At 33.3% G+C, this 18,676-nt stretch overlaps 1 protein-coding gene across 1 annotated transcript in view; it reads left to right on the forward strand.

Annotated features, from left to right (window-relative positions):
* Positions 1–18,676, forward strand: part of spab (space blanket) — a 77,469-nt gene that overhangs the window by 21,742 nt on the left and 37,051 nt on the right. The window lies entirely within an intron of this gene.

The raw sequence follows: 18,676 nt of genomic DNA on the forward strand, positions 1-18,676 counted from the left end.
CATATGTTTGTTGCCTGAATTCTTCCTTTAATCTCTTCCACGATATCGTTATCTGCAGTGATTGTTGCTCCGAGATATTTAAAACTCTCCACTTTTTCAAAGTTATATGGGTCTATTGTCACATTTGTCCCTTTTGTCTGTTGATGCACATGTACATTGTACATTGGTGACTGTGTTTCCCACAATGTCAATGTCATCTGCGTATGCTAGTAGTAATTTTGGTGTATTTACTGTCAGTAATTCTGTTTTAAGTTGTGCTGCTCTTAATACTTTCTCCAGGATGATATTAAAGAGGAGAGGTGGCAGCGCATCTCCTTGTTTCAGGCCACTGCTTATTTCGAAAGATTCTGAGAGTTTGTTACCTATCCGTACTCTGGATCTACAGATATTCACATATAACTTAACAATCTGGATAAGTTTTTTTGGAACTGAAAGTTCTGCCATTGCATTTCAAATCTGATCCCTTTTAATGCTGTCGTACGCTTGCCGGAAATCTATGAAGAGATTATGGATAGTTCTATTGAATTCTTATCCCTTTTTCAAGTAGCTGTCTTAGAGTAAAGATCTGATCTATGGTCGATCTATATTTTCTGAAGCCGGCTTGGTATTCCCCATGAAATTTTCTACAAACGGTGTCAGCCTACTTAATAGGATATTCGATAAGATTTTATGTCGTATTAAGTAGGGAGATGCCTCTATAATTAGAGCACTTGATTTTGTCTCCCTTTTTATGGATGGGGATTATTACACTTTCGTGCCATTTTGTTGGTATTTTCTCTTCGTTCCATACTTAAGAAATTCAGTCAGTATATTGTCAGAGCCTATTTTGTTCTTCAATTTGTTAATTGCTTGCAATGTTTCATCTATTTTGGGGTCCTCTACCGGTAGGTCTACCCCAACATATATATTTTCTCCATATTTTTCCTCTTGATGTATGTTTAGTAAAGTTTTAAAATATGCTTGCCATGTTTGGAACAGTTCTTTTTCATTTATTAATAATTCATCATTTTTTCTGAGTACAGATTCGCATCTAGGTCTGAAGCCTTTATTTTCGTTTGACACTGATTTGTAAAATGCTCGACTATTTGACTGTTGCCTATTCCTTTTCATTTCTTCATATTTCTGTTGTTCGTACTTTCTTTTTTTTTTTCTCTAGTTAATTTTCTTGTTTCTCGGCGTGAAGTTGCATAGTTTTCTTTACTTTCTGCTGTTCCTTGTTGAAGCATTATGTTTCGCTTTATCTGTCTGTTCTGTAGTTTTTCTTGGCATTCTCTATCAAACCATTTCCTTGTTCTCTTCCTGCTTTTTCCTATTATTAGTTCTGCTGACTTCGTAATTGATTTTTCCATTCGTTGCCACAGCCGTTCGACATCATTGCTCTGGTCTACTGTATTTAGATGCTGTTTAATTTCTTGTTTGTAATTTTCTCGGATTTCCTCATTTTGCATTTTCTCGATGTTCCACTGTGATGAATGGTTGAAATAGCTTACCTTAACTCAATCTTACTCAGGCTCTGTTTTTGTGGTTCAGTATCTCTGCTGTTAAGAAGACCATAAGGAATAATAAAACCCATAAATATCCAAAATAAATTTAATCAATATATTGTATAAATAAAAAAAATCAATAGAAAATGTCATATGCAAAATTCCTCAATGTAACATCAACAACAAAAATTCATATACCTGCTATAAAATGGATAAAATTTTCTAATAGTTTCAACATTATGACATATAAATTATGAAAAAATCAAACCGTACAAATTCCCCTTAATATCCTAGCATGTTTGACAAATTGTAGGAACATGCTTGCTTCTTTCCCAGGTCATTGTCATATCTATACAGATTTATCCAAAACTATTGATGGTGTGGGATCAGCAATTATAACTCAGAACATTCAATTACAGTTTAAAGTATCTTCCAGTTGCAGTATTTACTCTGGAGAACTATACTTAGTTCTGCAAGCCCTCATTTATATATGTACCAAAAAAATCCAAATTGTGATATAATTACCTCTCTCTCTCAGTGCATTACATACGATAGAACAGATATATACAAGTAATCCCATAGGTACTTTAATGAAAGAACAATTATATTTGCTAACCAATACGAAGCAGAAAGTACGCTTTATATGAGTTCCATCACACATTGGACTTCAAGGAAACGAACAAGCAGATTTTCATACCAGGGAAGCTATACACAGTGCCTCTTCAGTGTTAGTGAACTTAGTGTCTGTTTCCGAGTACAAATCGTTCCTAAAAGAAAAAGTGACAACAAAAACGAATGGACTCTTTCACAATCAAGTCTACACATCGTAAAGCCCTCAACCGAATCTTGGTGCGAGATAAATTTAAATCGCCAGCTATTTGTTAAGCTAACCCTAAACTTAAGTTTACGTATAGGTACTAGCAGACTAACTCATAGCTACCTAATCTCCAAATCAAATCGCCCTTTTTGTGACTTACATATATAACTATGACATTAATATAACACATATCTTAAAAGAGTGTCCTAAATATATTAGTGAAAGACAAAAACACTCACTACCTAACAAAAAGCAGTCTTAGGAGCACATTGTAAATTTACAGATATGTTTAATTCTTCTTCTTGATGTGCCTATCCGTTACGAATGTTGGCGATCATCATGGCAATCTTTATCTTATCTGCAGCAGCGTGGAAAAGCTGCACATATGTTGTATTGAACCAGATTCGGACGTTCTTTAACCAAGTTGTTCTTCTTCTTCCTGGACCTCGTTTTCCAAATATTTTTCCTTGCAGGATGGCTTGAAGGAGAGCATATCTGGATTCATTTCGCATAATATGTCCGAAGAATTCTAACTTTCGAGATTGGATAGTGGTCAGTACCTCTCGGTTCTTATTCATTCTTCTGAGAACCTCCTCATTTGTGACTCGGTCAGTCCATGGGATCTTAAGTATTCTCCAATATAGCCACATCTCAAATGCTTCCAGTTTTCTGCACATATCTGCATTCAAGGTCCACAATTTAATACCATAAAAAAGGACAGAGAAGACGTAGCATCGCAGCATTTTTACTTTTGTATCAAGAGAGAGGTTGTGACACTTGAAGAAGGCCCCCATCCGATTGAAGGTGGATCTAGCTTTTCCGATGCGTGCTCTAATCTCCTGGTTGTTGGTCCATTCTTCATTTATTATGATGCCGAGGTAGTTGTAGTACGTCACTCTTTCTACAGGGGATTGGTTGACGTAGAGTTGACCTTCTGTTATCCTTTTCTTGCTAATTATCATAAGCTTTGTCTTCTTAACGTTTATATCGAGTCCATATTGTTGACTGTAATACGTAATTTTCTTCATAAGAACTTAGTAGGTCTTCTAAGTTGTCCTCAAATACTATAGTGTCATATGTTTAATTACTCGAAAGATATTACTGGTTTAAACAAACTGTAACTATTAGTGTTTTGTAAACCCTTATTACAAATTGTAAAATATGACATACTTACCTAATTGTGAACCTAACAATTAATTAAAAATATTGTTTAGATTTAAGTATCTATTTATAAACTATAATAACTCAAAATGGTTGATGCTGTTATCAATAAAATAAAACATCTAAATGTTATATAAGTCTCATGGGTAAAGTGTCTACTAACGCCTTCCTCAAGAGAGAAATATACATAGAAGTTTTAGCACTTTTAAAACAAAATATGTTTACCAAAATAAAAAAAAAACACAAATTGAACTCACTCGCGCGAGAGAGATCCATTAGCTCCATGTGAATAAGTTATTAGATAATATTATGAGTGCTTTCCCTGGAATACATAGTTTTACCGTTATACTCTCGCTACAAACCTAGTGAAAACTAATTTCACAGTTAGCAAACGTATATTTTTGTCCCCAGTAAAATGGAAATTGTGTTCAGGAAATTAGTTATGCGAGTATTTTGTTCTTGTTTTCGTTCTATGAATGTTTGTATAATATTTTTCACTTTAATGTCGTGTGCATGATTAAATTTCTGCTGCATATTATTCTGTATATAAAAGTTTATTTTTAGAATAGTATCATATTTTTCAATTTTAATATTTTTTTGCAGTTTGGTAGTTTTATTTTTGTCATTAAATTCTAAAAATTTTTATTATATGTTTATCTTAAACGAGGACGTTCTCCAACAAGGTGGTCAGACGACATCGGATGCATTGGAATTATTTACAGGAAGCCCATGTTGAGTTGACGCAAAATAGCTAATGATAGTGATGATCACGATCATTTGAAAATTATTGCGTTTGTTTTTAAAAGTCTTTGTTGTATCCTTCTTGTTCAAGTTCCGCTCCTATCGGAGATTGGAAATCATTCTGGCAATCATAATTTTGATAAATTGCGTTAGGCTTTCACGGCCATCGTCTAACTTATTAAACTGTTTATTCGGGCTGTTGGGCCGTTGTCTTCTGTTGAGATTTGTTCTCGACGTTTCGCCAACACTAGGGGTTGGCATCTTCTGGAGATGTTGATGCTTCGCTTGTAAGCAGAAACTGACGACGCGTTGTACTACGGAGGCAATATTTATAATTCCCACTCGCCTCCCCTCCACTGGTTTCGGCTTGAGGGGGCGTGTCGTTGTTTATAGTAGCTTTTCTATCTCCGTGTTTGGCGGGAAGGGCGTTTGTGGATTTTAATACTGGTATCCATGTTTTGTTGATTTTTAGTCCTTCTTCTATCCTATTGAAATTGTTTGGGTGCTTGTATATTTCTACCGCTTCCCGATATAACCGTGGGTAGTACTGTGAAGTTTTGTCCAGCATCTGTGTTTCTTCAAATAGTATTCGATGTTCTCCGCTTCCCAAAGCGTGTTCGGCAACGGCAGATTTGTCGATATGTCCTAAACGACAATGACTTTTATGTTCATTTATCCTGGTGTTGGTGTGTCTTTTTGTGGTTCCCACATATACCATTCCACATGTGCATGGTATTCGGTATACTCCGGCCGTTGCTAATGGGTCGCGTTTGTCTTTTACCGATCTTAAACAATCCTTGATCTTCTTTGTAGGTCTGAAGATGGTCTTTATGTTGGCTTTCTTGAGTATTCGCCCAATTCTGTCCGTTACCCCCGATATATAGGGCAAGAACGCTTTCCCTTTACATTCTGTTTCTTCGTCCCTTCTTCTAGATACGTTGTTCATCGCCTTGTGTATGTCTCTTCTGGTGTACCCATTAGAGGTGAGCGCTTTTTCAATATAAAGAAGTTCACTTTGGAGATGTTGTGGTTCACAAACACAAAAACAAGGTATCATCAAAACTTTGGCAGAGAGAGCGAAGAGAATTTGTGAACCACAACATCTCCAAAGTGAACTTCTTTATATTGAAAAAGCGCTCACCTCTAATGGGTACACCAGAAGAGAAATACACAAGGCGATGAACAACGTATCTAGAAGAAGGGACGAAGAAACAGAATGTAAAGGGAAAGCGTTCTTGCCCTATATATCGGGGGTAACGGACAGAATTGGGCGAATACTCAAGAAAGCCAACATAAAGACCATCTTCAGACCTACAAAGAAGATCAAGGATTGTTTAAGATCGGTAAAAGACAAACGCGACCCATTAGCAACGGCCGGAGTATACCGAATACCATGCACATGTGGAATGGTATATGTGGGAACCACAAAAAGACACACCAACACCAGGATAAATGAACATAAAAGCCATTGTCGTTTAGGACATATCGACAAATCTGCCGTTGCCGAACACGCTTTGGGAAGCGGAGAACATCGAATACTATTTGAAGAAACACAGATGCTGGACAAAACTTCACAGTACTACCCACGGTTATATCGGGAAGCGGTGGAAATATACAAGCACCCAAACAATTTCAATAGGATAGAAGAAGGACTAAAAATCAACAAAACATGGATACCAGTATTAAAATCCACAAACGCCCTTCCCGCCAAACACGGAGATAGAAAAGCTACTATAAACAACGACACGCCCCCTCAAGCCGAAACCAGTGGAGGGGAGGCGAGTGGGAATTATAAATATTGCCTCCGTAGTACAACGCGTCGTCAGTTTCTGCTTACAAGCGAAGCATCAACATCTCCAGAAGATGCCAACCCCTAGTGTTGGCGAAACGTCGAGAACAAATCTCAACAGAAGACAACGGCCCAACAGCCCGAATAAACAGTTTAAGTTAATCATAATTTTGTTGGTTACGCGCCTAAATAGTTCAATTGAACTGCATCCAAACCATTCACGGAGATTACGTAGCCACGAGATTTTACGTCTTCCTACGCTTCTTCTGCCTTTGATTTTACCCTGCATTATATTCCTTAGTAGTTCGTATTTTCCACCTGTCATGATGTGCCATGAAGTATTCCAATTTCCTGATTTTTATGGAATTTAAAACTTCGTACTGTTTCCTAGTTGTTCAAGGACTTGTTCGTTAGTTTTGCGATCTATCCATGATATTTTCAAAATACGTCGGTAACACCACATTTCGAATGCTTCTAGATTTTTAATGTTAGATTTTTTAAGTGTCCAAGCTTCAACCCTATACAAAAGGGTAGAGAAAATATAACATCGAAGCATTCTTATTCGGAGCGATCTATTGATATCGCGATTACAAAAAAGTTTTCTCATTCTATTAAAAGTTGACCGTGCAATTTCAATGCGGCATTTTATTTCTTTTGTCTGATCAGTATCTTCTGTGATCCATCCTCCAAGGTATTTGTACCAAGATATTTGTTCTATTTCTGTACTTTTGTAAATACCATGAACTTGGTTTTCTTCAAATTTATTTTTAGTCCATAATCGTTGCAATATATATTTAGTTGTTTAGCAAGGTGTTGCAATTCTTTTAGTATTCCTGCTAGAAGGACGGTGTCGTCAGCATATCTTATGTTATTAAGTGGCTCACCGTTTATTATAAGGCCATCACTGACCTCGGCAAGCGCTAATTCTGAGATGGCTTCAATGTATAAATTGAATAACAAGGGTGATAAAATACACCCTTGGCGGACCCCACGGCGAATCTGGATATGCTCGGCAGTTCATTTTCAACTTTCACTTTTGCTGTTTGGTTCCAATACAGGTTACATATGATTGTAATGTCTCTACTGTCTATTTTTTTATTTAATAAAATTTCTTTAAACCGATTGCCTTCTCAAAATCAATGAAACAGGCATATACTTCCTGATTTATATCTAAGCATCTCTGCGAAGGAACACTTACTGCTAACAGTGCATCTCGTGTTCCCAGTCCTTTCCGAAATCACATTTGTGTATTACTTATGCCTTCATCTAATTTCTTATGTATTCTATTGTGAATTACTTTTAAAAACAATTTCAAGACATGTCTCATTAACGCTAAGGTGCGATATTAATTAAGTATTCACAATTTTGAGTAATTCGATAGAAACTTCATCAGTCCCGGGAGATTTACCACCTTTAGCTTGTTTCATTGCATATTCAATTTCTTCTCGTATAATGTCAGGCCTACTATCATCCTTAAATTCTTTTGGTGCTTCTGTTCACTCTTTGTCTTCAAAAAGTTGTGCTATATATTGTGTCCATCTCTGCATTTTTTGGTTTATATCTGTTATAAGTGCACCACTTTCATCTCTTAGTTGCCTAGTTTGAAGTGTTTTTCTCATTTCTGTTAATTCTCTAATTCCTTTATGCATGTTAAAAAAGTCATATTTTTTCTCGATTTCTTCTAGTTCTTGGCACTGCGCATGTAACATTCTCTTCTTAGCTTCTTTTATTCTCTTTTTATTTAATCGATGAGTTTCATTATATTTAATTGGATTTTTTGTTTTGAATGATTTTCTTTCGTTCATTAATAGTAGTATTTCTTCAGTCATCCAGTCTTTATGTTTTCTTTTCTTTGGTTTTAAGTTTTCATTTGCTGTTTTAATTATTGCTACTTTTATATTTTCCCATTTCTGATCATTGTTATAGCTACTTTTATTCAGTTCTTGGGCATTACGTAGATTTTCAGTAAGAGTTTTTACAGTTTGTTCCTTTGTTTGTGGTTCCCTTAATCTCTTAATATCAATTCTACTTTGTGTGGGTTTTTTAACCAGTTTTAATTTGGTTCGTAATGTGACTACTATGGGGTTATGGTCTAAACCGATGTCTGCTCCAGGGTAAGTTTTGGCAGACAATGTACAATTACGAAATCTTTGTCTAATGAGGAAAAAGTCTATTTGATTTCGGATTATTCTATTCGTTGTATCACCGGGAGATTTCCATGTATACAATCTTCTTTTTGGTAGCTTAAAAAGTGTATTAGCTATTACAAATTCTTCCTTCTGGCAAAATTGTATCAAACGGTCACCACGTTCATTTCTATTTCCTAGACCATATTCCCCCATATATCCGTCCACTCTTCCCTGGCCAATTTTGGCATTGAAGTCGCCCATTACTGTTATACTGTGATGTTTCTTCATTGATTTTAAGACTTGTTCCAAATCATGGTAAAATTGTTCGATATCGTCATCATCTTTATCTGCTGTAGGAGCATAAACTTGAATATAATTTACTATACCTTGTTTAGACTGAAGTTGTAATAATAAGATCCTATCAGAATAAGAAGTAAAACTTCTCACAGAGTAATTGACCTTTTTTGCAATTAAGATAGTAACACCATAGCGATGATTGACCTCGTTGTTACCTGAATAATACATGGTTCCATTATTTGTAATTTGTTTGCCTGAACCTGGCCACTGTACGTCACTTATACCTAAAACATCAATTTGGAGGTTTTTCATATCAATTTGTCATATCCATGTTATTGTTTTTCCATGTAAAACGTTCCATGTTTAGGTTTTGTTTTTATTTTTAGAAGTAAACAAAATTGTTCACAAGTTCTATTATTTTTTCGTTAACAACAATTTTTATCTTGTGACACACACTCTATTGATATTCGTTGATATTGAACTTGATGGTGGTACCTACTTATTTTCCTATAAACCTGAAAATTTTTCCTGGACAATTCTTTCCATATTTTTATGATAGATATAAATCGAAAAAAGTACATATATCCTGAAAATATGGTAGGCTTTTTTAATAAACAATCTCATTTAGCCTTATTTATCTAAATTTCCTAATTGCTCTACAGCATAAAACCGTTTTTAAAATAATTCCATTTGCAATTGTTACTTTACCCAACAAATACTGTTAATTGAAGATTACGAGTTTCAATTAATTTTATCGCCTTTTGCAACAATTAAGGTTTTGCTGAAAGACGTCTGAATGTCGCTAGATATTAAGATAATTACTCAAGTATTATTCCTATTTCAATTTTAATTTGTTTAGTTAAATTATATGCCTATTAATATTGTCAATAATTAAATGGCCAATCTGTCTACTGAAACTCGAATAAGCAATAACAGTACTGAAGTTAAATTAAAAATTAAAATATCTATGGAAATATTTAAAAAAAATTCCTATTCAAATTCATACAAAACACCGAGCCCACTGCAAAACTATTGTATAAGCCTGATGGAAGGTGTAATAAATAAAAGAAGTACCATATTGTGTAATTGTATAAGCAACAAGTATATTAACTTCAAATGCCAGTAACCTAACCTAACAACCTTCTCTAATCCAATAATCTGTCCCTGTCATCGCCTGTCATGCCATCTTGTTACCAACATAAATAATATGATTGTCACTTAACTGGGTATCATACAGCTATTTCGAAATATTTAGTGATTACCCTTGCTAAATTGAGTGTACTAACATCTGAATATTTCAACCATTTTACTACAACCGTTTTATATTTATGTAAATATAGAAATTTAAACACTATGTCTTCAAAATCGGTTATGTCACTTCTTTCCAAAGAAAAATTTTAAACGAAAAGTTTTACTAACCAATTACATTCATCTAGAAATCTTTCACGGGGAAACAATAGCCAAGAATACGAACTTTTCTTGAATTATAATGTAAAATGTTGAAGGATGATTTAAAATTCTCGCTGCAACTAGAGAGGTTGAGTTTATAAGGAATTCTGCATTTTGAATTTAAAAGGAAGTGAAGGTGTACAAAAGATGTTGAAAGTCTAAAAGATTGAAAGGGCTTTAACGTGAAGGAAAATTTACTTTTGAATAAGTGAGATATACTTGAATGAATAGACATTTTCATGCTTTCAATGTGAAACATTGGCGTAAATAGGTTTTGAAATTGGTAAATATATTCAAAAAAAAAGAGGCATTAACAACATTGATAATAGATTCAATAACCACTAAATAATAGAAAAAAATGAGAGAATTTATTTGTTGGGAAAGCTCGAGTTTTGTATTATATTTTTTACCGATCACCACATTCGCAGAAAATTTTATAGGATTAACAAAATTTTCAAAAGAATTAAAAATTAAATTTTTAAAATAACAAACTTCTTGCATGAAAGGGCCGGTCTTTTCACCTCCAGATAAATATTGTCCTATCTGACAGATAGTTATCTGAAGGATAGACATTTATTTATAAAATAAAATGTACCCGTCTTTTCACGTCAAATTATGTTGCGATTACTTATTTGTAAGATAAATGTAAAATTTATTTTGGAACACACCAATATTTAATTAATTGTCAAAGAAATCACAATAATGTTTTAATATCTCTTTTGATTATATAATTTGTGGTGGCAGGAATAAATTAAATTATGTAAAGAAAAATTTAATAACGAATAAAAAATTAATACATGTTTAATGATCCTTCTCAGGTTTTTCCATAACACTAAAATATTATATAAGATTAGCCCAAACATCTTCAACTTCAAAAAGTTTAGTAATGAAGATAGCATCTTAGCAATTCATCTTCAAAATTGTCCTAATTTTGATATTTCGCTAGGTTATACTCGTAGAATGTTGCTGTAGATTAGAATGGTTGAATCTTTTCAAACTTTCAGCCACTTCCACTGGATGAAATAGTACCTAAACCTTCTCTTCCATACATAAAAAGTTATATTACATATCTGGTTATAGTATGAAATTCATTATAGAAATTGGATTGTTTAGTGGACTTCTTACAAATGGCTTTACTTTATAATCAGAATCTCCTTGTAAGAACCCATTTCTATTATCTCCATTTAAACTTCTTATCAAGGATACAGAATTATTTATTTAATATAGAACATTTATTGAAAGTTTTGAATTTTGTATACGTACTCTAAATCTTGTTTATACAGTGTGTAAAAGCCAAATGGAATAAATTCATTATTTAGGTTACTGTACATATTTATAAAAAATCCCGAAACACGTCAAATTTAAATTATAACTTGACATTCTTTAACGTGAAAATGCAACCCCTACCTTCAACCCCCTTAGAATGACAGGTACAACCCCCAATTTTTAAAATAGGAAGTATAGGCTTGTAATATATAGTTTGAAAGGTGTTTTCATTCTCCATTCAAAAATGTTGTCGCTTTCAAGTTTATTAAGATTAATTAAAATAAAATAAATTAAAATCATGTGGTTACCGAAATTCGCTACAATACAATCAAAAACTAAAATGTAATGCAAAACGTAATAAAATGTAGAACACGACAAAGAACTATGAATATTAATGAAGTAGATGTTCAAAATGTTTACCGCGAACGTCTTGGCAACATCCTTATCTCAAATAAAACTGTCTTCTAACATTATTTAACATAACAGGTGTGATCGACCTAATCGCAAGCGTTATTCGTTCTTTTAAGTCATTTAAATCAGAAGGTTTAGTTTTGTACACATGGCTCTTCACATATCCCCATAAAAAGAAATCTAATAATGTAAGATCAGGTGATCGCGCTGGCCATTCAATCGATCCTCGCCTCCCTATCCACCGATTGGGAAATATTGTATCGAGGTACTGCCGGACATTAAGTTGGTAATGTGGTGGTGCTCCATCCTGCTGAAACCATATCGTATTCGCTGGAACTTGAGTGTTTCCTGGATCAGGATATAAATTTGCCAACGTTAGAATGACATCATTTTGAAGTAGTGCCAAATAATTGTTGCCATTCAAGTTGCCCTCAATGAAAAAGGGACCAATGATATTGTTTCCTACAATCTCTGCCCAAACATTAACATTTTGAGGGTATTGAGTGTGTTCTTCTCTCATTCAGTGAGGATTTTCCGTGGCCCAGTAGCGGCAATTTTGCCGATTAGCATGACCGTTAAGTGAAAAAGTACACTCATCAGAAAACATAACGTCTTCTAATTGGATAATATTGTTATCCAACATGTCCATCATTTGCTCACAAAAAAAAGTTCTCCTATCAAAATCGTCTTCCATGAGCTCCTGAGTAGGTATCATCTTATAGAGATGCAATTTATTTTCTTTTAATATGTTTACTATCGATGTATGGCTAGCATTGAATGTAGTGGATGCCTGTCTACTCGATGTATGTGGATTTTCCTGAAACTCAAGCAACACATCTAATTTGAGTTCATCACTCAGTGCATTGGCAGCTGCTTTTTTTATCTGCCTTACATGACCAAACTCGCGAAACTGCTTCTCTATTTTACTTATTGTTCCTTGAGATATAGGCGGTAAATTAGGAAATTTCTCATGAAATCGGCGAGTTACTTCCTGTTGTGTTCGGGTGTTATCTCCGTAACCAATCATTTGTAAAACTGTTATTTTATGCATTTCCGTTAATCTAACCATTTTTCAGAATTAAATTGAACTAACTTTTTACTTAAATTAAAATACTGACAACTTAAATAAAACAATTTACTAATGCGTGTTAAAATAACGTTTCCACGGAAATTCTTTAAAGTTTTTTAATGGTTACCATCTAAAAACCACATTGCTATGGTTTTTTATCACTTTCTCATTATCAAGACCTAAACGGGAAATAAGTTTTGAGTATATTTTAGCGAATTTCGGTAACCACATGATTTTAATTTATTTTATCTTAATTAATCTTAATAACCTTGAAAGCGACAACATTTTTGAATGGAGAATGAAAAGACCTTTCAAACGATATATCACAAGCCTATACTTCCTATTTTAAAAATTGGGGGTTGTACCTGTCATTCTAAGGGGGTTGAAGGTAGGGGTTGCATTTTCACGTTAAAGAATGTCAAGTTATAATTTAAATTTGACGTGTTTCGGGATTTTTTATAAATATGTACAGTAACCTAAATAATGAATTTATTCCATTTGGCTTTTACACACTGTATATAATTAAATTTATTGTATAAAATTATTGAAACAATCTGACAACCTAGGTACTATGTGCATATTTTTTTTGAATCCGATACTACTATTATTGAATCAATAGCACCAATATCTCTTGAAAAAGGTTACTTAATCCATTTTTTATTATCAACATTATGAAAATATTGAATCCCTAAACTAAGTAAATCAAAATATGTATAAAATTAGTTGTATAATCATTTATTAACAACTATTTACAATATTTTCTCAGAATATAGATCACTGTCTGTTTACTTAATCTTAACCTTTAAAAAAGTCTTTATCATTACAAAAATTAAAATATTTAATTCTGCATCAAATAATATATTCTCGCACTAAGTTTATGAACATTAAACATCATACTGATCATACTCTCCGATTTCATTAAACCTGTTAATATACATGTCTCTAACCTACACTAAACAACAATATTTAGGTTATATTTTTGATTTTGAAGCGTTCACTGTTATACACATCGACTGATCTAACTTTAAAGCTCTAATTCAAAAATATTGTTCTTGAAAAACTTGAGCTGATTTTGTGAAGAAAAGTTCAATTACAAAGTTTCTTTGCAGAGATGAGATTTACCTTTACTGTTGGCAAAGAAAAATAAATCCGAAGGAAGCGACTCGAATTTATGAGTTCGATAGGGCTTTATTATCTCGTAGATGTGGATTTAACGGTTGAAAGGAGGTAACTCCAATTTAACAATGTCTCGGTGGAATAAAGGGCTATCTAAAATTGAAACATTTGAAACTTTTTGATAAAATAGTAACAGGAAAGTTTTTTAAATGAAGCTTTAGTAAATATGAAATCAATAATTTTCTAATAAAGTTCTATTATGCTATTTTGTTCTTTCTATTTTCCTGATGAAATTAAAGAATCATAAAAATACTTCTCCAATAGTAGTAATCACAAGATGGTAAAGCCATACTAGAGGTATTTGTTTTTTTAATGTCTACAATACGTCTATAATACAAGCTTGAAAATATCTGTAACTGGCAACAAGGCACAAGGTACAAATAATTCAATTTTGATGAAGAAAAAGAGGGGCCGAAGGTTAAACAAGGTTGGAGAATGGGTAATATCTTTGTTTTAAACCTTGGATGTTTCAAATGGTTGTGAATTTTTATTTAATAAAAATTTTATTAAAAAATAATTAACTGTATACAGGGTGAATCATGATGAACTTTACATACTTCTACCATATGTAGAGTCCCTCAGGGAGCATATCATGTGGCCACTAAAAAATGTCAACTCCTCTTCTTTATTAATTAACAGGGTGATTTGTGTAATTGACCATTTATTTCATTTTACTGTAGTGTTTATACGGCTCATTTGATTTTTTTTAACTTTTGCATGATACAGTACACTACTATCAAGCATTCGACTGGTATTAGCTAAACTAAAAAATTCCAGGACCGGCTTTGGAAAAATTAATTTAGGGATTCGTATTAAATATTACACCCTGTATAAATTTTTTTTAAAATGCAATACGTGATTTTCAAACTACATAAATAGCCAATGAAAACGACATATGCGACAATGTTGTCGCACTTTTATTAAATTTTTAGTGAACGATCAAATCTTACCAAAAATAGAACAACCATAATGAAGTATCAAATTATAAGGTATTAATTTAAACAAATGTTATAAATTTCAAACATTTTAATTAAAATGAGTTCCTACAACATAATCTAATACGTAGAAAATTAACATCTTTACTGTCACTTTGTATTATCTCTACGATAGAATCAATTGTTTTTCAATTTTAAATTTTTACTCATAGATCGTATTGGGGCATTATTTTCGATAAATAATAAATTAAATTGATTAAAAAGTCAAACCTCTAGTATGTGTTAGTTTTTGTTGATTGTAAATGATTAAAATTTTATGTCAAATAATAATACATTGCATCAACTGTACTAAATAAAAATAAATCTAAAAAAGTTTAAAATGAAGGTTGGCGTTGACCGTTTGACGTTTGACTTGATATTTTATACCCATTGTCATTATTGTCATTATCAATTGTTATTTATGTGTACAAGAATACATATTTCTTCTGTCATATCTACGTTAAGTACATTGTGTTAGTTTTGGTAGAGCTTTTGTTACTTTCGTTCAAAATGCCACATCAGTTTTTGACCACAGAATATGCAGACATAATATTTGTTTATGGATTCTGTAATGGGAATGGTAGGGCTGCTAGTAGAGAATATCGCAGGAGATTTCCTAATCGTCGAACTTCCAGTCATCCAACATTTGGGTCAGATTTTAATGATGTGCGAGAAAATGGCACTTTTCCTAGTGGAACAACAGAGCGACATGTAGATGAAGCGCAGGAAGATGACATTATGGACGCCGTTACTATGAACCCTACAATAAGCACTAGACAAGTAAGTCGAGAACTCAATGTTACTCAATCAAAAGTAAGTAGAGTCTTACAAAAAAATAATCTATACCCATATCACATTCAAATGGTTCAGCGACTACATGCTGGAGATGAGATCGATAGGTTGGAATTTTGTAGATGGATTAACAATAATCGACCAACGCTATACAGGACACTATTTACAGATAAAGCCGAATTTACCAGAGACGGGATAAATAATTCACGAAATTCACATGTGTGGGCAGAAGAAAATCCCCATGCTATTCGAGAACGTCGTTCTCAGTTAAGGTTTTCGGTTAACGTGTGGATTGGTGTCATAAATAACCAATTAGTAGGTCCTCACTTTTTTGATGGTCCTTTAACAGGGCAGGTCTATTTGAAATTTCTACAAAATATTTTGCCGAATTTGCTTGCCAACGCGAACGTTGCTATCCGAGGGATGTATTTTCAGCATGATGGGGCACCACCACACTTTTTACTGGCAGTGAGACAACATCTCAATAATGTTTATGCCAGGTGGATAGGACGTGCAGGTCCTATTTCGTGGCCTTCAAGATCCCCTGATTTCAATCCCGTTGATTGCCATATTTGGGGACGATTGAAGCAACTAGTTTACGCAGTGAATATTAATAACCGACAACAATTAATTGATAGAATTATACATTGTTGTAATACTATTAGAAACGATCCCCAGAGTATCCGTAATTTAATACGTCAATTAACAATTCGGCAACAAAAATGTGTACAGGCTGCAGGGTTCCATTTCGAAAATCTATTTTGAATTATTTTTATTTTGTTACCATTATTGTATCTTTTCCAGTTCTAATTTATGGGTTTATCATAACTATGTACATATTTTTAGTTTTTTTTTTAAATTGTTCTTCGTTACAGTGACTCAGTTTATCATTTCAATTAAAATGTTTGAAATTTATAACATTTGTTTAAATTAATTACCTTATAATTTGATACCAATCAACAAAAACTAACACATACTAGAGGTTTGACTTTTTAATCAATTTAATTTATTATTTATCGAAAATAATGCCCCAATACGATCTATGAGTAAAAATTTAAAATTGAAAAACAATTGATTCTATCGTAGAGATAATACAAAGTGACAGTAAAGATGTTAATTTTCTACGTATTAGATTATGTTGTAGGAACTCATTTTAATTAAAATGTTTGAAATTTATAACATTTGTTTAAATTAATACCTTATAATTTGATACTTCATTATGGTTGTTCTATTTTTGGTAAGATTTGATCGTTCACTAAAAATTTAATAAAAGTGCGACAACATTGTCGCATATGTCGTATGTCGTTTTCATTGGCTATTTATGTAGTTTTAAAATCACTTATTGCATTTTAAAAAAAATATATACAGGGTGTAATATTTAATACGAATCCCTAAATTAATTTTTCCAAAGCCAATCCTGGGATTTTTTAGTTTAGCTAATACCAGTCGAATGCTTGATAGTAGTGTACTGTATCATGCAAAAATTAAAAAAATCTAATGAGCCGTATAAACACTACAGTAAAATGAAATAAATGGTCAATTACACAAATCACCCTGTTAATTAATAAAGAAGAGGAGTTGACATTTTTTAGTGGCCACATGATATGCTCCCTGATGGACTCTACATATGGTAGAAGTATGTAAAGTTCCTCATGACTCACCCTGTATATTAAAAGATATCAAAATATTATTAGGATAGAATTGTAATTTAAATCAATTCTAGAAAAGTTTTAATTCCTTTGTCTTCAAGATGTTCTTGTATTGTTACTTTGATTTATTGCAAATAAATGTTACAATATTTAGCTTTCCTTTAAATAAGTATACAGCATGTAAATGGTAACAGGCGTAAAACAAGTAGCAAAGTTTATAACGTTTTATCTTCTAAACGACAAATAACGATATGCCAGAAACACATTTACCAAGAGTTTGAAAGAAATTAATCTACAGCTTCGAGCTTGCCATCCAAAGCACACTTGGATAAATTGGATGAAAAAACTTTACCTTCTGCAAGGAATACAACAGAAGGAAACTCGGTATAAAATATTTAGAGCAAAAAACTGAAATTTATGATTTTTCCTGAACGGTTTTTTACAGTTACGAAGCGGAGAAGGGAGCGTGGAAACGAATTTATAAAAGCACTCCTCAAAATTATTTAATAACGTTTAAATGAAAGCATACAGTTATACGTACAATTTTAAAATAACAAGTCCTTTTATTTGAAATATGTTTTAACTAAAACGTAATAAATGAAATATTTATATAAAAAAAGAAATATTTATTTAACAATCACGTTCCTTCTCATAATAACATACCGCTGCCCCAGTGGAATAATGACGCAACCACAAAAGTGTAACTTTTCAGGATAGCCAAAAATATAAAATTAAATAAATATAAAAATATAAAATATTACACACCGACATCTACATCCCCCTTTACACCCTAGGACGACAAATTCAGAATCTTCGGGTAATACTCCTGTGGCTTTTCTTCCGTATATTCGAAGTGTCACTGATAGGATTGGCAAAATTCTTCGCAAAGAAGGTATCAGGACTACTTTTCGACCACCCAAGAAAATCTCACAATATCTACCCTCTCCTAAGGACCCATTACCGCCCCTATCTTCCTGTGGTGTCTATTCTATTCCTTGTTCATGTGGACAAGTGTATATTGGCGAAACTGGTCGTTCCGTCAAAACTCGGATTCAAGAGCATCAAAGATGCATTCGATCAGGTCTTTTCTCCGATTCTGCAGTTGCAGAACACTGCCAAGAAACCGGTCATTCCATATTGTTCGAAAAAACCCATATTATTTCTAAGAGCCCCTTCTTTTATTCCAGGAAAATCCGCGAATCTCTAGAGATCCGAAAAAATCCACATAATATCAATCGAGAGGAAGGATACTACTTGTCTCCCATCTGGAATCTCAATCTAGAGCCGCCGTCCGGTCCCGCTACCACGATGCAGCCACATGATTGGCCAGCGCGCGCTTCTTGACGTTCGCGCCACGGAGTGTGCCGATACGTCCCGACACGACAGGTCACCGCGACTATAAATAGAGCGGTAGCGGAGTAATCGTTTCACTCCCCGCCTCTCGACGCGTTAGTGTTCTGAGCTGTTGGACG

The sequence above is a fragment of the Diabrotica undecimpunctata genome, chromosome 6 (genome assembly GCF_040954645.1).
Source record: "Diabrotica undecimpunctata isolate CICGRU chromosome 6, icDiaUnde3, whole genome shotgun sequence".
Lineage (NCBI taxonomy): Eukaryota > Metazoa > Arthropoda > Insecta > Coleoptera > Chrysomelidae > Diabrotica > Diabrotica undecimpunctata.